The sequence below is a fragment of the Harpia harpyja genome, chromosome 8 (assembly GCF_026419915.1).
Source record: "Harpia harpyja isolate bHarHar1 chromosome 8, bHarHar1 primary haplotype, whole genome shotgun sequence".
NCBI classification, from domain to species: Eukaryota; Metazoa; Chordata; class Aves; order Accipitriformes; family Accipitridae; genus Harpia; species Harpia harpyja.
The window spans coordinates 5,421,332-5,445,307 of NC_068947.1; the positions used below are offsets into that span (position 1 = coordinate 5,421,332).

Below are 23,976 nucleotides of genomic sequence, written 5' to 3' on the forward strand. Positions count from 1 at the left end.
GTCTCCTTTCTTATTTTGTTTGTTAATAACAGTGGGCACACCCTGCAACAGCATCAACAGCAACATTGCTTAGTAAAGAATTTGAAGGGTTTGAAAAAAAAATAGCATTTCTACATTCCAAGGAAGAGAAGCTAGGTTTGATTGCTTAAACAATAAATATTGATTATTCTTGGAACTACAACTTCGTGGGTTTATTATGGACAATTTCTTGGGTTTATTGTGGATAACACATACCCTAAAAGAGAGCAGAGAAATATCATTCAAACCTCTCATAGGAGAGGTGCGTTTTGGAAAAGTCATTATAATATTTTAACTAGCCTCTAAAGTGTTCTCATATTTACACTAGGATTGGTATTATCTTATTCTGTGCTTTGGTTTGACCTTGTTCACCTAGATACCATGAAAACAAGCTTCTTTCTTCCTCCTGACAAATATGCTAAGGCCATACTTAATCAATTACAAGTACTAACAGAACTCCTTCAAATGAAATTGTCTCTAAAACAAATCGTGATTCTTCAATGTATTGTGTCATTTGTCTTATGCTTCTGCACTGAGTTCTCATTTTTATGTCATCTGCTGTTCATTAGTCTCCTGTGATACTCTAAACTTTGCTGTTTAGTACTTGAAGGAACAAATACACTGACTTTTGTATTCCATTCTGCACATTATCCGATCCAGGGTTTACCTTATTTTATCAGAACACAAGTCCAAATACATTTTAAATTACCTGTGGTGTTACAGAAAAACTTACATGAGAAAACTGAAATTGTATTAAGCTCCTTCTAAATCTTGATAATTATTTTTACGTTGCAATAAAGCCATCTTTCACATTTTATAGGGACAAGGGAAAGAAAAAAGGTATATTTTTCCACAGGTTGGAAAACTTAAACCTGTTGTCTTTTTGTGGAATTTGTGCTCCCAATTTCTTTACATGAACTTGAAACTGCAAAACTGAGGTTTACTGATTTATTAGGTAATCACCTCAGTGCTTTTAAACATTAGTTTCCTCCTTAGAAAACAAGATATAAATTCACCTGCCGGTTTACCTTCATTACCCATCTAATCCCCGTCTATTTGAAGCATCTCAAAATATTTAGTGTATTCATTCTCACAACATTGTGTGAGCTACAGAGTGCTATTATCTTCATTTTACAAGAGCCTGAGGTCATACAAGAAGTGAGTTTCCGGGCAAGCAACTGAATGAGTCTCCAAATCACAGGCTAGCCCTAGTGCCTTAAAGATTTGTACCTGTATGATTTTTCATCCTCTCTTAAGAAAGATGAATAAAAATTGTGAAGCAGAACAAGCAAAAAAGTCAGCTGATTGACAACGTTATCTATTCGGCTTTGGTATTTCTATTCATTCATTTCTGGTTAAACTTGTAAGAAGCAGGAGATAGATAATTAAAACTGAAAAGCTTAGAATAAGCGGTAGAATGAGCTGATAATGCATTAACCTTTTACTTTTTACTCACAGTTTAAACTGAAGTAAATGTTATTCTGGAGGAATTTTAAGGTCACTAAATGAAATTAAAAAAAAAAAAAGAAAAGAAAAAAAGGAGGAAAGACAATCTAACATCAGTGTCATTTTGCTTCCAGTACTAAGACACTGTGAAGCTGCTGTTAACCTGCCATAGGTGAGGGGAGCTATGCAAACGTATACAGCTACTGATACGAAGAACAGCAATGGGCTGCTTGTGCTTCTGTTGAGCTTCTTTCGGGACTGAACTGTAAGATGTAGGATTTCTTTGCATCTCACAAAATTACTGTTAGTGTTCAGTTTAATAATAGACAAGAAACTAAAGAAACTTGCGGTGTAAATAGCCAAGTAGTAGTTTTCTGTTCTTTAAAACTTCTACTCGCAGAAAGCATAAGATAAGTACAAGCCACCAAATATCAATCTGGATTTCAAGATGCACCCTGATGGATTTCAGCATGGGATCAAGGTTCTCAGATAGTATAAGGTAGCTTTTCTCACCCCAACTCCAGCTTTTCCAATATCAGTGGTGTACAGTTCCAGCTTAAGGCCTCTTCTTATTTGAGTTTTTATAAAAATAAGGATTGTTTATCATTCTTAGATACAGCTTTGATTTTAAACATGCACAAAATTCAGGACTGGTGGAACTGGGAAAAAGGGCAAGAGTTTCAGGTCCATCTCTGGCTATACCTCTTTATAAAAAGACATAAGTAGAAGTGCAGAAGGGAAGGGAAGGAAAACAACTTAATTCATCACCATATTTCCATCACCAGAGACAGACTGGACACACTGAAAAATTAGAAAGAACATTTTGTTATTGCCTAACTCTACACTTAGCCTCCCACCTGCCTCTACTGGCCTGCATGGTAATCAGTGACAAAGGACAAGATAGGATATTACAGCATATATCGCACAGAGGAGAACACACGTCTATGAGAGTATAACAGTGCGGCATGACCTACAGCATGTTATCTCAGAAAAAAGCATCCCACTCATGCAGTGACATCACAGGCATTTTCAACACCTTTTAAAATGTACACAGCTCCTCTGACCTTTGACTTTGTGTGCTGCAAGGAAGGAGATTTAACTTGGCAGACAGACAAATATAACAATGCGCCGCTTCCTTGGGTACTCGGGTACTTTGTCATTGTTGTATATACCTTGAAGTCAGGGAAGCACTTCAGAGACTTTTCCAGAAGGCTGCAGGGAGACCTTCAGATCCAGAACTAAAATAGTCTCTACATTGAAGCGTGTTAAACATTTCTCGGGGAGGGCAAAAGGGCTGAAGTAAAACAACCTTCAGTTATGCCTCAGACTCAGTCAGAGTCATGGTCCAGCATGTCAGATTCCAAATTAAAAAGGCCAAAATCAGAAGTACGCATGGGTACTATATTTTAATTCATCATAACTGCCAAAGATATCTTAATACCTTACACAAAGTTAGTTTAATTTCTTAGGCACTTGAGAGAGTGAAAGACCACAATACTATTTCCTAATTTGCCATGGAAGGTCACCTGAATATTGCACTTCCAAGCCCTGGTCCCACAAAACTGAGATGATGTGAAATCATATTGTCCCATTCCTTTATCTCCCTGATAGGAAAAAGAAGTCATTCCCAACGCCTAGCAGTCAAGCCTGCTGCCAAATCCCCTCAAGAAAGCTTTCCCAGGCAAATGACTCCCAAGAAAAACAGAAAAAAAGTAATAATGAAATGCCAAAAATGCTTCAAATCAGCAGTGGTAAGAAAAGTGTTTCTGGGACAGGATGACCCAGCTATCACCTTTATTTATAACTGCATAGATCAGGCTAAATTACGATTATTTGTATTGCTTATTGCTAGGCTCTGCAAACACTGGACTCCAAAACAGTTTTTATCCCCCAGAGTCTGCAGGCTAAGGCTAAGTAATTTATAAAAAGATGATTGAGTCAAACGTATATGCGTCATGTCCCTATAATTAAAATTAATAATGCTTGCAAAAGGGATGCCTCAGAGGTAATGCCTTAAAGAGTTTAAACATATTCATTAAAACACTTTGATTTCTTAGAGATAATCCTTACTAAATTATTTTCTTCTTCATTTTCTTTTGTAATAGTGCTAAGCAAAACAATCTGGACTCCCTAGAAATATTTTGGCTTTCCTAAAGATTTGAACTGTAATGAGATGGGAGAATGAATGGGCAAAATAAGAACTTTTTTTTTTCTGAGGTTTAAATTAAGATTTCTGGTTTGTTCTCAGTAGAGAAAACACATTATTCAAGAGTCAGCCACACACAAAATAGAGCTATGAGTCTACCACCCTAACAGAATATTAGTCCTACCCATATAACTGATTTTACTTTTTTCCCACATAATAGTCTGAAAAAACATTATTACTGGGGGGGGGGTGTTATTATTTTCATGCTCAGAGGGCCAAGCTCAAGATGCTAAAAGTTGTCCAAAAATGTATTTAGAGACAGTCCCTTTCTTGAAAAGCTTACAATTTAAGTAGAGAAGAGAGAAATCAGAAGGGGAAGTCTGCCAATAAAGACTTATTTGCCCAGAGTTTTGCAGAATTTAATTATTTTATTTATTGGTATCTAATCCCAACAGCAGCTCTGATCTAAAAACAGGAACACTAATAACTAAAGCTTATATTTTATATTCCACTGAACACTGAAAATAACTAAAATCTGCATGTGTGTGCATGTGTTTGTGTGTATGAAGGTCTGAAATCTAAAAAATTTTGCTGAGAGTCTTAGAGAATAGCATACATGTGGGACTTTTTTTTTTTTTTTTTCCCTTGTCTCATTCTGGGAAGAAATGTTATAGAAATGGAATTTCTGCTCTTTCATTTCTTGGCCCAGGAAGCACATCCTGCATGAGACCAATCAGAAATGATAGCTTGGAACAATAAAATATGTGGGCCAGATACAGAAATGCAACATCTCTGAGGCCATTAAATCTCTATCACTGTTGTTGAAATTGTCCAACATTTAAAAAGTGTTTAAGGGGGACTAACAGACAGGTGGCAAACTCACAAAAGCTTTGTTCTGCTAGGAAACTGTGCTGGAGAATTTAAAAAATGTACCAAACTCTAGTGTCATGAATGATGGTTATTTTTCCTTTGGTTTGAGTTTTGAATTAAGATGTGACAGGAGCTCAGGTCTCACCTGAGCCTGTTAGCTTATTCTTAATTAGTTCATGAGCCCTGCATGTGATGGCTCCTAAAGGTTTGGTTGTCCTGGTTAAGATTATGTTGGGCTCTATAAGGCATATATGAAGAAGTTACCTTCACTGATCAGGTCATGGCATGTCATCTTTGTCCAGCTGCAAATGACTCAGTCTGGTAGTCATCCTTCAAAAACTTTAAAAAAGACTATTTTAAAAATCTTTTTGCATTCAGAGCCATGTGCCTGGCACAGCCTTATGGCTGATAGGCATGAACTTCAAGTAAAGCACCAGCTCATCTTAATAATATTGCATGCTGTGGAATTGTCTATTGAAATTTTAGCAGTACACTTGAAATGCCTGAAGGGTATGAAATACATCATTTCAATAAGCTGGTAGTATTGTAGAGCTTGAATTGGAAAGTGATTCACTCCTGGATACCCTTACCGTACAACACACTGCTGATAAATCAGACATGAAAGAATTTGTGATTCAAATTAAAACTTGTTTCAAGTAAAAGATACATTTTGTTGTTGGTGAGCCCTGAAGATCGGTAGTTTAACTATGACAAGCCAGCCAGACTGTGTTGTGAAACATATGTAATAATATTAAATAAATTATGGACTCATGCTGTGTATTCCTGGTTCTATAATAGAAGTGAGAGAGGGAAGGGAGGCAGGGGAGCAGATACACATTTAGCAGGCATATATCGCTTCCTGCAAAATAGGATGCACACCAACATGTTCCCAGGATAGAAAAGGCTAAGAAATTCAAGCACGCCTAATCAAATACCAAAGGAAAACATCTAATGTTGAAGAGATCTTTTCTTTCTCCTCAGACCTCTCAGGTGAACAGCTAGGGAGCAGACAGGAGGGCAAAGTGTCTTTAAGATCGATGCACCACCAGGGTTTGCTGGTAGATTCTCTGCTCACTTATACCATATAAATAGCAGCCTCAATACTGGAAAAGCATCTTAATGCCCATTGCCTTACCATTTAATTTTCATTTAAATAGTAGTTTCAAACAGAAGGATCACACGGATATTGCTGTCCTTTACTCATCCTAATCTACAAACCAAAACCCTGTGTTAAGTAAACTGTTTAAGGAAACTCCGGTCCAGTGTTTTGTATAGAATCCCAGGACCCCGTGGGCTGGAAGCAGGTCTGGTTAGAGCAGATAGCTCAGGGCCGTGTCCTGTCATGTTTTGAATCTCCCCGAGGGTGGAAATTTCAATACCTGCCTGGGCCCCTGTTCCGCTGTCTGACCGCCCTTATAATGAAAACATTCTTCCTTATATCGTGCCAGAATTTCCCTTCTCGCCGTTGCCTCTCATGCTCCCACTGTGCACTTCTGAGAAGAGTCTGGCTCCATCTTTTCCGATCAAGTAGTTGTAGGTAGCAGTGAGATGTCCCCTGAGGCATCTCTTCTCCAGACTGAACAAACACACATCTCTCGGCTGCTCCTCAACACGTCGTGTGCTTCAGCCCCCTGCCCGCTACGGTACCTCTGAGCTGGACTCGCACCAGTGTCCTTCTCATACTGGAACCTTCTCGTACTTGTACTTCACAAAACTGTCCATAGGATTTCCATTGTGGTCTCAGCAGTGCCCAGAGAAAGGAGAAGGATCATCTCCCTAGAGATGCTTGCTGTGCCCCAGGATGCTGTTGGTTTTCTTTGCTTCAGGAGCCTGCTGCTGGTTCGTGTTCAACTTCTTGTCTTGCCAGGTCCTTTCCTGCCAAGCTTTTTTTCAGTCAGTCAGCCCACAGCATGTACTGCTGTACAGAGTTGTTCTGTGCCAGGTACAGCACATTGGTTTTGCTTTTGCTGGAATTCATGAAGTTCCCTGGCCTGTCTGGGTTCCTCTGAATGAACCTGCCCTCCTCCTTCGTACTGACTGCTCCCCCAGTCAGATGTCCACATCATTAATAAAGATGTTGACCAGTATTAGCTCCATTATGAACCCTGAGGGTCACAACTATTAACCTGCTATCAGTTGGACTTTGTACTGCTGATCACCATCTTTTTAGCCCAACAATCCAGACAATTTGCAACTCCCCTTACCATCCAGTCTGTAACTCACCTATTAAAGAATACTACAGAAGCCCCTGTCAAAGGTCTTGCTAAAGGCAAGGTAAATATCCACTCCTCATCCACGCTGTCAGTCATCTCCTCGGAGAAGGCAATCAGGCTGGTCAGGCACAATCCATAGTAAATCCATACTGGGTGCTCCCAATCACCTTCTTGTCCTTCATGTGGCTGGAAGTGACTTCCAAGATTGGTTCCCCAAGGACTGAGGTCAGGCTGAGCAGCCTGTAGTTCCCTGGATCTTCCTTCTTGCCCACCATCTCTCCAAGGCAGTTTTTCCTCTAAAGGATGCAGGGAGACCAAAAGCTGCTAAGTATCCACATCCAAAGTTCAGATCTCCAAAATTCCTGCTTGCTTTCAACTTACCTCTGAGGACATCTAAAACTACCAGCTTTCATGAATACTTATACAGAGGAACATAGAAGCCACTTCAGGATGTGCTGAAAAAAACCCCTAGGTTGGACAGTGCCAAGCAGAAAACTGAAAACTCACTTCAGCAAACAAATAATGTCCCAACTGTCTCCCTTTCCACACCCAATGGAGCATATGAAGCAGACTTCACAGAGCACGGCTTGTTCCCTTTCACCTGGAAGTTCAGTGGTTAAAACTCTCATGCGAAGTGGGAATTGCACAGATTAGTTTTCCTCTTCTGCCTGAGGAAACCAAAGCTTTATATGTCACTCCTACCAGAGGTGTGTCTACCCTGCTCTTAAAATCCTACATGGACAGAATTCACCCGACTTCCCAAGGCAATTTGCTTTACTGCTGCACAGTCCTCCATCTTGTATTTCCCCTTTTTTTGTGACAATTTAAGCTTGTGACTTCTTGTCATTTCCAGAAAGGAGAATAATGCACCCACTTGCTGTGTTTTTCCCTACCAGCAATGTAAGAACCACTTTGATCATCCTGTTACTCTTCTGCACACACTCTCTACACTTTTAGCACAGTGTCCGGAGATGGATACAGCCAACTCCCCACTATGCTGAGCAAAGAGTCTTTGACATGCCTTAAAAACATTAGCCTTGTTTATGCATCCTAATTTGTAGTATGCCTTTTTCACAACAAGAGGACATTGCTGACTCACATTCCATTTGTCACCCACTGTAGTCCCCAGATCCTTTTTGAAGGACTGCTACTAGCCAGGTGTTCCCCATGTGAAACATGGTCTTTTCTCTCTTTCTCACTCTCTCTCTCTCAGTTTTGATTTTTTTTGGGGGGGGGGGAGTGGGGGGTGTCTCACGGGTGGTCGTAGGGGATGCCATAGTATTTGATTTGAAAGGTTAGAGGTGTGGTTCTTCAAGAGGGATTTCAAGCTGTAGAACCCAAATGACTAAGCTGTCTCTGTACTCTGCAGTCATGAATTGCTCACCCAGGCCTCTGTAATTGTAATGCCACAATTTTCCTGTGTTTTGAAAACCAAATCTTCAAAGGGTCTGGAGATTTAAAGGCTCTGCTGAAGCATTTGGTGCCCTTTGTGTAGATCACCATCTCCTGAATCACAAAGACTGGACTCAGTTATTTGCTCCTATAGGGATAAGACATTTTGGTGAAGTCCCCGTATGAGTTGGTTTTAGCTCTATCCACTGAAACTTTACTGGCACAAAGAGAACTGCCAAAGGTGAAGGTCAGATGAAAACCAGCATCTGAAAGAAATATACATACACAAACCCTTCTGGATCCTGTGACATTTCCCTTTGAAAAAGTCAAATTTGATTCGCTATCAATGCTAGTAACACATGCCTAGTTGTAATGAATAGTAAGTGCCCTGTTTGTATTTGACCTGAAAGTAAAATAGAGTTTGAAGTGTTAGGAAGCAAGCAACATCAAACAGCCTGAGAGTTAAATACCTTACTGCAATGGCCTGAAACGAATGTGACCCAGCAAGGCTTTGTCGGGAGCCAGAGGATTTTTTTGAAATCATAACGCTATTCTTGTGCACAGTACGCACACAGTGCGAGAACCTTGCTACCCAAAAAAAGCAGTCTGGAAGCGCATTTTACAGTAGGCTTTTTTAAAATACTAACTGGAGAAGCTCTTGTCCTAACAAGGGGCATGCCTGGGTGCGGACACGGACTGTTTCAGTGCGGCTGACTCTTTCCCAGCCGCGGGGAGGGAAGGGGACGGGCAGGAGACGGGTCCTGTCCGGGGGAGATGGGGAGGACGGCTGGGTACGGCCCCAGGAGGTCTCCCTGCGGGTGGAAGGACGTCGGGAATCAACCATCCTTTCCCTTGGCCTCTCTCCGCCTTTGGCTTCCAATGCTACCACGCAACAGAGAAGCCGAAAGGGTGCAGAGTACACCGGTCCGCCGCCGGTTTTGAAGGCACTCGAGTGATTTATTTGGGTAAATCTGCTGTGGTTTTGAGTTCGGGCGCTCTGACAGCAGCTCCGAGGCCCGTCGGCACACGCAGCAGGGCTGTTCCGTGCTCCCCGCCTCTCCCAGTTTATGCTCCCCCTGAAGCCACCCAACCAAAATAAAAGAGCAGGTTTTTGTTTGTTGGGGGTTGGGTTTATTTAAATGAAGCCAAGAGCTACGGTGATGTGAGAGGCTGAGCGGGGTCTGAGCCACGATTTAATCAAAAGAGCGAGGAACAGGGTACGCAGCGGGCGTAAAGACTTCGGCAGTCGCAAGCTCAAACGGAGGCAGCGTCCCCCTGGAAAAAAACATTTACAAAGGAGATAGAGATCACTTAGAAAATGAGGCCAGCAAAGAAGCATGCCGGTAATTTACGGGAAATCAGGACCTACAGAAGAAGGAAGGGGAAAGAGGAGCTAAAACGCTAAGGCACACGGTGCCGTTCGCCTGTGCCCGCCAGGCAGCAGGGCAGGAGGCGGCCGTGAACCGCCCCGTGCTGGTTCCAGCCGGTTCCAGCCGGCTCCAGCCGGCTCCGAGACCCCGGGAGCACACGGGGCCGGGCAGACGCCGCTGGGGACGAGCGGGAGCCGCGGCGGGGGGAGAAATGGGGGGGACGGCGCTGGGAAGATGGCGGGGGCACGCGCTTCCACAGGCCGAGGCGCTGGGGCCGGGTCCTCACAGCTGCGAAAGGTGATCGCGTCGCAGACAGGTCGAGCGATGGTGCCCTTGGTCCAAGTCGGCGTACGTTTTTCCCTCAGGCAGCAGTAATTTGGGTGTGTAAAAGCTGTGGTCACGTTCGAATACGGTTTTGGAACCATCCTGTCCAGAAGCAGGCTGCTGGCCACGACTTGGTTGTCGGCGTAGAGCTGAACGCAGCGAGTTTTCTTAAGATTCAGTCATAAAAAGTTCAAAGAAGCCTTAGTTTTTCAAGGTCTCCTGTCTCTATTTGGTACCTGCACAGGGACTCACTGGAGTCTTCAACTAATCACTAATTATTGGCGAGAATATGAACAATAACATTAGCTGCTTGAAAGTTGCTGGGAGCGGGAGGAAGAAGGGGAAAGAGCACCAAGGGTTTCCAAGAACTTCCACATGCACCATTCCAGAAAAAATTCAATACTGAATTTTGCTGTACATCCTGCCATAGTCCTGTGAGGTACTGCTGTTACTTCCATATTACCAACTGATACTATAGAAAGGGTTAATATTTTTTCTGTTTCTCAAAGTGCCGTGACAGTCCAAAAAGTGACCAGAATTGCTAGCCAACTGGCATGACGCTAATGCGGGTTCTCCAACCGTGCAGCTGCTGCCCTGGCATTCTCTGGTATGTAGAAAGCGATAGTTGCATATATTAATTACACCGGCAGGGAGACAGCAAGTTTATGACAGTGCTTAGAGGAAATCTGAATGCACGTGGCATTTACACAGAAGAACAGAAAAGGTAGCGTGCAATGATGTTTCCTTTTTACTGGTAATTTAAACAGTTCCTTTTGTAACTCAGGCACTCTGGCATACGACGAAGCGAGTGGAAATATATTTTTAAGTTAATGCATAGGTTTAATGCCTTTAAATGGTTTTAATTACCTCCCTCCAAAGGTTTTTGGCATGTGTCAGCTTGGATAAATAAGATCTGCAATGTCCTGCTTGCTTGCGTCTCTGTTATCTTGGGGGATGTTTTGCAGGTTCCCAGACCTGGGTCCTTGGCTGTCACAGACCGGCAGTGACTACCTAGAGCACATGTAGCAAGACTGATTAATATTGACCGCAGGTAGCACTCCCCGCCGCACCACCGCCGTGGAGGCCTTGACAGCTCCGTGACCCTCGTCCCCGCACCGTTCCCTCCCTCCAGCTCCCTCCAGCTCCGCTACTTGAACAAAGCATCACATCAGCATTGTTTACTGCAGGAACTCAGCCAAGGAAGTCATAACAAGACAATAGACATATAATCTGATAACCTTGTTAGCTTGGTTGAATCAGAGCTCCTAACAAGTAGAAGAGTTTAGTAAATTGCAATAAAAATATTACAATATTTGTTGTCAATGGCTTTTCAGCTTTGTCTTTGAAAACGTAGCATTTCTTGTGCTTTTATTTAAGATTAAAGCTAAGCTCAAGGACACTAAACAAAACAACACGAACAAGGTCAGACATGACTTAAAAAAAAAAAAACCACAACAAATGCTAACTAGAGCAGGCAGACAGACTTCTTCATTGTGTTCAAATAGCAGCAAGTAAAACTATATAAAAAGATGTGAATGTTCCATTCCAAAAATCTCAGCACAGTAACAATCTACAATGCACTGTTTCATATTTTACTAGGACTAGGCTGTGACAGTGCCCAGAATCCTAAATGAAGAGCAACGTGTATTAGCACTGTCATGTTCGCAACTGAAGAGCAAATCGTTGACCCCGACCATGTCAAAGCAGCTGTGGCATCACCCAATGCTCTGCTGGGAAAACAGTCTGAACTGCCCAAACGCCTCCCTTCCCACAGCAAATTCCCTGATCCGACCGGTGCCCCGTAGCAGGAAAGAAGCCAGCAGGCAGCACTTCCCACGCCGCTGTCACTCCCGGGCCGTGCTTCCCGAGAGAGAGTGCGTGTGTGTGCGTGCACGTGTGGGCATGTGTACTGGTTAGTTAACAACCGACAGGTCGTAAATCATATTTTTCTTTATCTGTGACTATTAATTTTCTCTCCATTACCCAACCCTAATGACTGTATCTTTCATTTTAAAGCATTCTGGGTTAAAGTTCGTTGAAGACATTTATAAATACTTGAACAAAAAGTTGTGTGCAGTATTAAATGATGTCTGTAATAGCTAGAAAGGGAGAATGTATTATCTGTGGTCTCGACTTTCTTTCCCCGGAGGAATCATATATCACGTGGGATAGGAATGTCATTTTGATTGTACCATTTCCCAGATGCTAGAGAAGAGTCATAACGTGAGATGCTGTTTAAGCATGGAGGTTTTTTTAATTAAGGGAATGAAAAGTAATGAAATTGGTAGCATTGTTCTATTTTTAGGCAAGGTGAGCGGGAAAAAAAATTTACCATATATAAATAGTTGGAGGAAACCCTGCAACCCAGATTTATCTGTCATGCGGTATTTCTGAAAGTAGCAGTAGTGACTAAAAAGTAAACTGTTTCCTGGGCAATCTGCCGAGCACTGAGCACTCCTGAAAATCAGGTCACTTGTCTGTGTGCCAGAAAATAGATTTAGGGATCTAACTTCAGGCAACCAGTCCTGAAAGTACAGTGAAGGATCAGTCTTGAGGAAACTTACTGCTCCATCTGTATAGTTACATCAGTGTAATTTTCCATGTAGGCATTCTTTTCCTAGAATAAATTGTCTTGTTTATCTTAGGGAAGCTGTCTTAGGAGCTGCTTTCCCTGGCAGAAAACAGTTGCAGTTATACCGGTAGGTCTGTGGATTGTTTCTATTAGAACAGCCAGCACAGTAAAGCTATGAATTTTCAGGAAAGGAAGCTATATTTTTAAAATGCAGTTCTGGCAGTATAAGTGCAACTCACTAGGAAGTCCTGCTGACATGACTGCATTGGAGATCGTGTTTTTTACTGCTTCAACTTGTGCTACCTGAGCTAGCAAGGTGTTTGAGTGGCAGGACAGGGTCCTCACTGTATTGGATGGGAAGAGGATGAGGAGCTCCAAATCTGTTTCACATGGCCAGCAGAGGCAGGGGAAATATCCTACACGGAGCTCTAAGGGATGGATCAGCCAGTTCCCTCTTCTTCCCCTCTCCTCCATAGTAAGCAGGCTACACTGATGTGCAAGTAATTATTTAAGGCTGGGGAGATTATTCTAACCTATAAAAAAACGGTTAAACAGTAAGCATTTTCCTTCACGTATTTCTTCCTCAGCCTCATAAACAAGGCCTGAATGCTCTTCGTATCTTTAAAAATCTCATTGTTTAGCAGGAACCTTTTAGTGTTTTTATTTATTTTATCCAGTGGAATACTCAGAATTTTCTATGCTGAGTACATTACTGAAGCCATATTTCAAATCACAGCACTCTGGGCTAACAAGAAAAAGGCTCCTGGGGGGAGTTTCTTGATTTTTTAATTTTTTTTTTTTTTTTTCACAGATCACAAAAGACTTTAACAGCTTTTTTTAATAAATACAGCTCCTACAAATGCAATACTACTTCACTGGCACTGCTGTCTGAAACTCCATGTGCCTCTGAGCAATAATCCTCTGCTGAAGATCAAGAACCTCAGCTACGGTCCTGATCCAGCAAACAATGTAAGTACGAGTTTAAATTGAGTATTGTCTGCTTACCTGATTTGCTGGTGTCTGGAACAGAAAGGATGAAATTTCTGTTCTAGTAAGCAACCCTTTGAATAAGAGAGCTGAGGTCTGTATGAAACTATGCAACTGCTTACTTAATTTCTGCTGCTGGAAGGTGTGCTCTGGGTATTCTACAGCTGTGCTCCAAAACCTTGTAGAATATGAGTTTTTAGTTCTGCTAATGATGCATGATATGAAAGATTAATGTTTGGATAGCTTTTAATCCCCTGAAACGTCTACTGAGAAAGAATAATTTTTCACTGAAGTGTATTAAATAGTATCAAAATAGTTTCACCTTTCAGAAAAATCCCATAAAATTAAAATAAGTTTTTTTTCAAATAATTGTTTTATGACATTGAAGTAAATATTTTTAAGATCACAGGGAGTACTATTTATTATGCAGTTCAATAATATCTGTCATCAGTCTTTGTTTAATACTAGCAGAGAAAACAGGACTCTTCATTTCTATCCTCTTTTTCCAGTTAGGGAAGGCACGTGGTGAAAGAGTATACCTGCATGGTTTTTTGCGAGTTCTCTCTTATTGTATTCTCTAGTACTTGCAAGTCCTTTGTCATCTGAGGAGATTGTTGGTTTTTTCCAAGGTAAAACTTTGAATAAAATGACATTTACTATGTTCTTGTTTAATGAACTATGTTTGATTTGTTAATTAGCATCTTAATGAATTTCAGGCGAAAGAACAAAAGTTATTTTCAGCCTTGAATAGAATTGTTAAGGTTGTAAAAGTAGATTTTGGAAAGCATTTTAGACTTACTTTAAATATTTGTATTTAATCACCAGAAGTCTACTGCAGGTTGTGTCATCCCCTCTGGACTTCAGGAAGGGGCTGAGCACTCACAGGTCTTGTGGGTCTAAAGAGGAGCTGGACATACTTTGCACAATCTCTTCTTTGATGGCTCAAGACATGCAGGCTGATCTTATTACCGCATTCTCAGGAAGCATGTAAAATAAATTTTTTTGCATACAGTAGCCATTTGCCCCATTAACCATATTCAGAGGAAGCTGATAGTTTGTAGTTTCTCCGCTATATTTCTTTCCATTATTTTGGCCCAAGGGAAAAAAACCAGGCAGCCCAGAATTAACTCAGATTTCCCACAGGTGTCTCCCAAGCTTGATAAGCAAATAGATGCTACTCTTGTCAGGACCAGTCAGAGAAACGAGTGTCAGCTTTTGCCACTATTCCTTCTCCTAGCCTGAGCAATGTTACGGGTACTTCTGCTTAAGAGAGTTGCAGCAACCCTGAACGTCTCTTCATCTGTCGATACCTGTCAGTGCCTCCCTGAATGCTTCACAAGGCCCTGTAGCTCCCGCGTGCCTCGGTCTCACGATGTTCTGTTTTACCATCTAGATGTCTTACCCTCATAAACCGTTGAATTTCCTCTTCCAGTCGCATCCTTTGTTCATCTGCACTCGATATGGTTCCGAGATCTAGATCCTCACTCTGACTTTCTGTTTACTAGAAATTAATCCCATCTGCTGCTGCAGATTTCACATAACAATGTGAACTTTTTGTTGGTGCCTATATGCAGTCTTCGGACACAGAAAATAGCATAGGTCCTTCTGTCTCACTGACAGTAATGCTGCTGGCGTCCAAATGTGGAAAGCAAAGTAGATTTGCTTTCCCCATGCGGGAATCCTGACTTTCCTCTTTGGTTTAGGATTTTTTTTGTCTTACAAAAGCCTGTCTTTGATAGAAGCAGCTCCAGCCTGAGGTGCCTCTATATATTCATGCTATGTATACACACACCTAAGCAGCATGACAGCTCTATTGCAGCATAAAATAAGAACTGCTTACTCTGTCTGAGCTTTGAACAATTCGCAATTGTTATGTCTGCTTACAGCCACATAGCAAGTCAAAAAGGGCAATAGAAACCGATCCGTAGAGTGAAACCATTACATCTGGAGACTTGGCGTTCACCCTCCAAGTGCAGAGCATGATTTCTTCAGATTTACTGTAGTCGAGCCCATTAATGCCCATTAGTGGTTGGAGCACAGTAGGTGTGTTCCTGGATCATTCTTTTGGGTTTGGTTTCAGCTGAAGGAAATCCAGTCCACACACTCTGAGACTGTCCCATGGTGCACACCAAAGCACCACAAGCGAGAAGGGTTGAGAGAGTAGTTTCAAAAGTTTACTCCAGATCCAAATGAAAACGCTAATTTAAACACATCCAGTAGGCCAGATGAAAGGTGACATCGTTTTACTCTTTCCCAAAAATAAGAGTTCCTAAGTTAAAATTTAGGCTGCAGCACTAGAGGACATGCATTTTCTGCACTGCGAACTTGGTACTTTCCCACCTCTGAAAGTATTTGTCTTGTCACTTGTTTATCCTGTTTGGGCAATCCATCAAAGCAGCAGGAAAAGGATAAGAGCAAGCAGATTAAAGCTAAGAAAGCTATTTGCAAATCTTTGGATTAATTGAAGGGCTACTAAGAAGGTTACAGTCACTCAGTTTAGGCGTATGTAATTGTGCTGCAGCCCATGCTAAAAGGGAAGGAGCAGTGTCTGCCAGCCACTTGGTTTTCACTTTAATGGCTGGGGGCTGTGGTTCAAGCCAAGATAAAACCTGAGTTAGCGGGAAATCAGTTCTTTGTCTCCATCACCATCTTCCTCAGGATCCCCTCATTTGGACTTGCAGGAGACACCACCGAAACAAAATGCATCTGCCTGGTGACCCAAGGAGCAGCAATGTGATCCGTGCCTCCCACACCACAGCCCACTTCTACAGAGGTTTGGCCAAGCTCCCGTTCCTGGTTGTTGTGGTGAGAAAATAAGGCCACAACAAGGACTACCTAGTAATGAAGCAAAGGCTAGAGGATTTAATGATGCTTTTCCTTAGCTGCAGTTGCAGAGATAAGTCTGTGCTTGCTAGTATCCCACTCAGTCTCTCGTTGTCTCTCACTAGGATATGACTAAAGCTTATCACCTCCGTGATGTCTTCACTTCCATAAACTCTCAAGGAGAAGGTTTTCCAATTAATTTCCCTAAATCCTTATAAGCAGGCTCTGAAATCTGAGTGGAATTACACTTGAGGTGAACACTGAAGAAAGCATTATCTTCTCTGAAAGAACATGGGGAAGTGTAGAGAATTTGGCCCTACCATTATCTTCCAACAGGCTGAAAGTTGGACTGCACTGGCCACCTGCTAGGACTGTGTTTGTCACTGAATATTCCTCCCAAATTACCAGTCTTGCCACACCCTCTCCAGCATACAACAGATAAAACAAATGCAACAGATATTTTTATTCTCCACTAGGAATGCCTAAACCTAAGTATTTAAAAAGGGGCAAGGTACGTTCTATTAACTTTTAACTTGTTACTAAATCTGTATCGCTCCTTCATTAATAATCTGAAGATCTGAATGGGTCTTTGGCCAATAGTATCTTCTGCTGCTTTTTTGAATATGTTACACAATTTCCTTGTGTGGTGAAAGGAGGTTAAGGCAGGTTGAATGTCAGTGTCTAACCTCTTTATCTTTGCTTTAGTGAAACACTATGCATAAAGATTATCAGTATGAAGTATAAGAAATTCTTATCTAGAAACAAAAGCAGTCTCCCTGGAATGAAGCATTTGGATTATATTGCTGGTTTTCCCCTATCCAGTCCTGTTTGGTATTTATTTAACCATAAATTTTACTGTAGAGATGCATTCTGTCACATTTCAGTAAAAACTGCAATACATTCAGTGTTCATTTGAGGAAAATGCATGGCTTCCACTTTCTAAACAGAAAATTATGTTTTGAATGTCTATGATGAATCTGAGATATTCATGCCATAATTAAAAATTAAAACCAAGATTTAGAAAAATTTTCTCCTTGTAAGCACATAAGTGAACCCATTGTGAAGAGTAGCAAGAATCTGCAATTGGCTTCCTAAAAATGGATTGAGGGGTTTAACTAGAGGGGCCTTTAGGAAAAAATCTTGGCCTATATTGAAAGAAATCCATTCTTCTGTGGTAGAACAGTAAATGTTACCGTATTGGGAATATCAGGTCTTCAACTGAAATGGATAAAATAACTAATATCGTTGTTATTGCTATATATTGTCTTATTATTACAATAATTACAATTACACAGTTATTATGATCAATACAATTGCAGCCATAATAGCAGTAAGAGCACTGTTCATATCTTGGAGAAGGTAAAATAATGTTGTCTAAGATCTCAGAAACAAAGACAACTGTTCCTTCTAACTAGTTTTAGGCACCTACTGTATCCAGCTGCACTGGAGGCACAGCTCCCTCATCTCTGCAGGCTCAGAGGAGCCTAAGGAGAGCATGCCACGTTGGAGTTGGTTGGTGTGAAAAACCCTCTTGGTGACCACATGAGAGTCAAATGGGGGGTCTGAGGAATTTGGAGGTGTCCATAGGAGAGCTGTGGAGGAAGGGGAATGAGCAGTGATGGGCAGGGCTTGCCAGGGATGGTGAGCAGCTGCCACCAGTATGAAGGAGCCAGTGGGAGCTGGAAGCTCCCTGACAGCACTGGGATGGTCACAAGCAAATATCGCAGCAAGATAATTGGGAAAACAAGATCTCCAAGAAAAAGCTGTGAATGGGTCGTCTCTGCATCCTGGCCAGAGGGACAACAGGTAATTAAAATCTCAGCTCCTCACAAGCCAGGGAACAGGGAAAGAAAAGGGAGATGTTGCCAAGTAAACAACAGTGAGGTCTCTTATTTCCTGTGCATGGTAGAGTCTGAATAGTGATCCTAGGATTTTGATACCCTTCTGAAAACAAACAGATTCCTTCCAAAGGGTGAAAACAACCAAAGAACAAATTGAAAAAAAAAAAAATGCCTTTAAAGATTATGTAGGGTAAATTCCCATTATCTTTTTATTAATGTGATGTTTGACTGGTGAGGATTAGCAACCCCATATCATATTCCTCAGTAGCTTCTCTTTTCTGAAATAGCATAGGACGTTTTGTTTGCCATAGAATATGGTTTCGTAAAGGCATACAGTTTGTAAAGCCATAGAATAAACTATTGATACATCTGAAATATCAACTGCATTTCAGGGCTCCTTTATCTCTCTGCAGCTACCGTTACTTCACTAGATTCCATATGAAATACATAGAAGGGAAGGTGTCTCTGAATGTAAAGAGATTAAAGTCATTCCTGAAACATCCCCAAATCTATTGTGGTTTACAGCTCAATTGGCTTTTTAAAAAGAATTATTAAATCTAATGAGATGAAACCCAGTAAACCAGCATGATTTTATAATATGGCAAAAACTACCCTGTTTTACCCTTGTGTACACAGACATTATTGTTATTATTATCGAGCAAGTATGTCAAGGGCATGCATGCAACATTCATATTAAAGGGGAACATTCATATTAAGCACTCATATTAAAGGGGAACTCTTATTAAAAACCAGGCAAATGAACTTGCTTTTCATACGGAAGTCACTGAGGTTTATCTGGTGGTGCAATGTTGCTGTGCTCGACAGCATGTATTAAGCAATAAGATGTGACAGAGAGTGCAGCGCTGAAGGTTAAAATATGACTAAAGGTGCATCGAGAGTCACAAGGCTGAGGGAATAGAGATTTCAGTCTGGAGAGCAAGGCAGTCATCTCCCGAAAATGGACCGTCCAAAGTGACTTATGATTATTGTATAAACACAGAACAAATGTAATGCTGCGGTTAACTATGGATTCTCAGATCTCAGGTCGCTTTATGACCTGGTTGGAGGTAAGCACCGACAAGGGAGGCAGCTCTCTGAGGTATCTGAAGCTCTGTACCGCTGGATCTGTCCGGGCCGTTATTATACACAACAGCTTTGGAAACTGAGTTGGTTAGTGTTTCATGGCTAGGGATGTCCAGAGGCATGTCTTACACCGTAATAAAGCTAACTGGAGATGCAACGAATGAAGTCAGGCGTTGGAACAGGCTGCCCAGGGAAGTGGTGGAGTCACCATCCCTGGAGGTATTCAAAAAGCGCGTAGACGGGGTGCTCCAGAACATGGTTTAGTGGGCATGGTTGATGGTTGGACTCAATGATCTTAAAGGTGTTTTCCAACCTAGATGATTCTATGATTCTAAGCTCTCAAGCAGTGCAAGGGCTCCACATTACGACATGCTGGAGTCCCAGAAGCTGCCTGGCAAGGACCAGATGAGATGTCACCACGAGCCAGGCGGAGAGAAGGAGGGAAGGGGACTCTCTTCTTGCTGAACAGCTTAATTCAGCTGATAAGCAGGAGCCTCATGCTTTGCTCCATATTTTTAGGTATTAGATAAAGAGTATTATTTTGGAAGCAAAGTTAATATTAATTAATGTTTAAACAGTAGTTTGAATATATTCATTCCAAGATAAATCATAAATATTATTAAAAATTCAATTTCTGGCTTAAGATCTGGAACAAAGCCAAAGCTAAAGTCTTATTTTATTTCACTGTAATGTAGGACTTATTATAGACCCTCATTTAAAAAAAGAAAAAACCAACCTCTTACCAAATTATGAACTAGAAGATGTCAGTAAAATGAAACTGTCAGCTGTTACTTAGAAAATCAGAAGTATTGTTTTTTTCCTTTTGAATCAAGCCGTTTGAGAATGTCCTTCTAAGCTCTAAATTGATACAGGAATCTAATTAAGACAGTGTCTCCTATGCATTTAAATATTCTGAAGTCCATTTCTTATTTCTCAGTGATCAGCACACATTTTGGAGTGTATGAATACTTGGTCTCTCTTTATTTATAGAGTTGTTTGTATTTGTAGAGTTGTCAGTGCTTTGTGTTTGCCTGCAAGAGCTGCAGGTTAATTCAAAGCTGAAACAGACTCCCTGAGATACACCACTTCAAAAGATAAGAAGTTGACACCTGCCCCATTCATGAATATATCTTCAAAAACAACATAAGCAGCTTCTGAGGGGAAAGTTCTACTTATGCTTAAGCAGCTTAAAGAAGCACTCTAAAACTAAAATATAAAACAAAGGGTTTTCCTAAATCTAAAATATAAAACAAAGGTTTTGCCAAGTGCATAAGCCTGTGAAGGCCAGTTCATATTAAAAAATAAATAAATAAATAAATCTCTACCTGATTTCATTGTTTTAAAGGGTGAAATACATAATTTGCTAGCTAATTTATGGTGCTTCAGTACAGGAAGAAGTAATGACATATCCTAACCAGCATCACAATAACCACTGGTGAGGAGACTGGTCCCCAGGCTTTGTTCCAGCAACCTAATGGTGGAAAACTGGTCAGAGGATCATTTAAACAGCAATGAATTTCCCAAGAGAGATTTGTTCTTGCATAACAAAATCTCTTGCTTTAACCTTTTCCCAAAACTGTGAACTGTGAATCCCTCACAATAATTTAGAAATTTATAAATAATTATATAATTATAATTATATAAATATATATAATTTATAAAGAATGTTGATATTTGTTCTTCTCTTCCTGTGATCAATTGACTTTCCCTTTAACTGCACCATCTTAGCTGAAGTCCGCAACGCACCATTTCTTAGGCTGCTTTGATGAAAAGACCTCAGGCTCCTCTTACTTGTCGCTCAGGTTAGGAGCTTGTTTTGCCTTCAAAAACATGCTATAGGGCATTTATAGTTTTATAGACAAAAGGGTGTTAACTAAAAGTTAATTTAGTTTCAAGTGGTTAACAATAAAAAGAAATAGAAGAGAGAAACAGTAAGCGTAACAATTCATAGAAGTATTTCCTACCTCTGCCTGCGTTCACCCTTGTAGTTAGGTGCAATGGATAAAATTACATTAAATACAGTTTATGGTTCAGATTCAATAATATGCTCCCAGGCCCATGTGCAGATTTCCAGGATTTTTTCTGCCATTCTTACAGTGTCTTTATTCTCTTATCCATCTTGCTTGTCTTCTCATTGTTCTTGTCATTATCAGACATTTTGTGCTTAAAGCTCTCATTATTATCTGCACTTTTTCCCACAGAAAAGTTCCATTTATAAAGAAGAAAATAAAAAGAAAATAACCCCCCTTGTATAGTAACATAGCAGACAAGCCTCCTATTCAACTATACATAACCATATTCCTAGAATAAATTAAGCACTTTCTTTCCTAAATTTTACTTAGCTTTACAATCAAACTTTTTTGAGCTTCAGACATATCCAGGTATGGGTGTGAACGTATGTTGTGTATGTGTGTACGCAGGAATGGAAACAAAGATGAAAACCAGCTTACTAAAATAGGTACGACAAGGGCTCTCTGGCTATACCTGAAGGCAGTGATCCCCAAGGAAATGGAGAATTAAAGTTTCTGTTTTCCTATTAAAAGGCAAAAAGAGAAGTTTGTTCCGTGCTAAACTGGGAGGCCAGCCATGACATGGTGATGCCTGAAAACACCAGAAGGAAGCATGAAACATCAGGCAATTCTTGCATTTGCAAGTATTGGGCTGAATTATAGGGCTAAGACTGTCGTCAAGCTAGCACTGAACTGGATAAGTAGAAAAATGGAGAGATTGGAAAAAGACTACATTGGTGATTTGAGGTCCATAAAGATGTCCATTACAGAAAAGAGAATGTTGTGATATTTAATGTGTGATGAAGAAACCTCTGGAAGCCTATGTGCTGCTTCTATGTAATTCACAGAAGGGAACAAGTCCAGAAATTCTTTAACCATTTGCATACATGAAATTTCTAAAAGGTTGTGCTTGTATGCTGAAAAATGGTTATATGTCCACAAATTGAGAAAGGTTGAGTCATGGATTAGCAGATTCTACAATGCTTACCCATGTAAAAAGAAGGAATAGTCCTTGCTGTTGCAGAAATGTCTTGTGGCATGACAGAAAGATTCAGTTGTCACAGTGATCCATTCCACCCGCTTTTTCAATTTGTTAGCCATCTTTTACTTTGTCAGAGTAGGATCAACAATCGTTGTTACATTGAGTCTTCAACCATTTGTGGAATGTAGTTAATTTTCACGTGCCTCCAAAAATCAGATGCTCACATTATGATTCTTTAAATTACCCAAATCATTAGAAAGGTCTTCAAGACCTTCCTGTCTTTACAAACCATCTCCACATACTCTTATGAAGAATAGACTTTGGATATGTACACTGTCTTCCAGTATTGTTCCTATAGATGCCACTATAAGTATCTTTTCCTACTCCTTTAGTATGTCCTCCTTTTTTCATCCAACTATAATGCTAGTCCTTTTTACCATTACTCTAAGTTAATTCTTTTAAGTATTGCTGCTTTCCAGGATAACCTCATAAACATTGTCCTGTATTCTTCGTTCCTATGCTCTAGCGATATTAAGATGTTCTTTCTTTGGTCACGAGCAGCTTAAGCAATCCAGGCAGCTTTGTACGTGTGATCTGCCTCTTTTTATTATTTAAGCACCGCTTTCATCTTTGTGACATTGTAAACCTGTATCAGCAAAAGTTTATATTTTCTTCCCGATAAAAGCACTGAATAATGCAGGGGCAATCAGTCGTCCTGGTGGGAAGACTTGAAACAGCCTTCTACTCAGTGACCATTGCCCACGGGCAAGCGCAGCTGGAGAGCCGGGCTTGGTTTTGTCCATTTCATGTCGACCGGCACCGCTGTGGCGTGACGTGATCTCAAATTCTGTTCCCCACTTGGTAAAGATATTCTTTTCGTTCCCGTTCAGAAAACAAGAAGCCTATTAAGCCCTATCTAAGATTAGCTGGCTTGAGACAGAACATAAAATTGAAAAGTAACATGAGACAAAAGCAGTATCTTTAAGGTCACATCACTGTGTATCATCTGTCTATATTGAAGCCTCGTAACCTTCCTGTCCAAATATTATGAAATAAAATGCTTCTTATTGTACTTTTATGGAGTCAGGAATCTTTCATTAAGAAGGCTCATCTTAAGGCCATAGCCCTTTGTTATGTTACTTCCGCAGGTACGTATGTGTTCTCCTGCTACCGTGTCTAAAGGGAGGAATAATATAGACATTGCTATAGTTATTGTAGTTGCAATGTTATCCGATCCAAATGTAATTGGAGTATTAAAATGTATGCTACTTGTGTGAAGGACAGTCTGTACCTTAAGATTTTTTTAAGAACTGGTAATAGTCAGGCTGTTTAAAAAAAGATTAAAATTAAATGTGTATTTTTCTCTATTGTGCTGCATCTGTTTTCTGTCAGAATGAATCCTGCTGATCTTGGTTTCAAGGTTTCCATTCTGTGTGCTTTTAAACCAAGGTCAAGCAGTAGGCAGCAGAGGGACCTTGAAGGTGTCATTGGCTAGAAATACATAAGCTTTATAGCTACATCACTAATTATTTATCATTCATAGAAAGAAATATAGATGGGCAAAATGATATAGATACTGATACTTCCGTAGCTGTATGCACGCCAGAATGGCAAAAGACAGGTGCTTAAGATTATTTGGCAGTGCATGTGAGTATACATGTATGTTTATGAGTGAGTACAACTGTCTATATGGTGATATGTATTCCGACCTCTTCTTCTATGTCCAGAATGAAATTGTTTTCTGTATGTGCTATATTGCTCACACATACAGTCTGAGAAGCCTGAGAAATCTATGAAGGGAAAAATCATTTAACAAAGCTGTCTGTCTAGTACGATAATATACTACTATGTGTTTTTTCAAGGCTAACCTTGAGGTGGTTTCTCTTCATTAAAAATAAAA

General features: G+C 40.6%; 1 long non-coding RNA gene across 1 annotated transcript in view; it reads left to right on the forward strand.

Moving 5' to 3' along the window:
- LOC128144822 (uncharacterized) overlaps positions 1–11,662 on the forward strand; it is a 68,904-nt gene extending 57,242 nt beyond the window's left edge. Inside the window, exon 3 of the long non-coding RNA XR_008236223.1 lies at positions 11,379–11,662. This is a non-coding gene — a long non-coding RNA (uncharacterized LOC128144822). The remainder of the gene's footprint in view (positions 1–11,378) is intronic.
- The last annotated feature ends 12,314 nt before the right edge of the window (positions 11,663–23,976 follow it).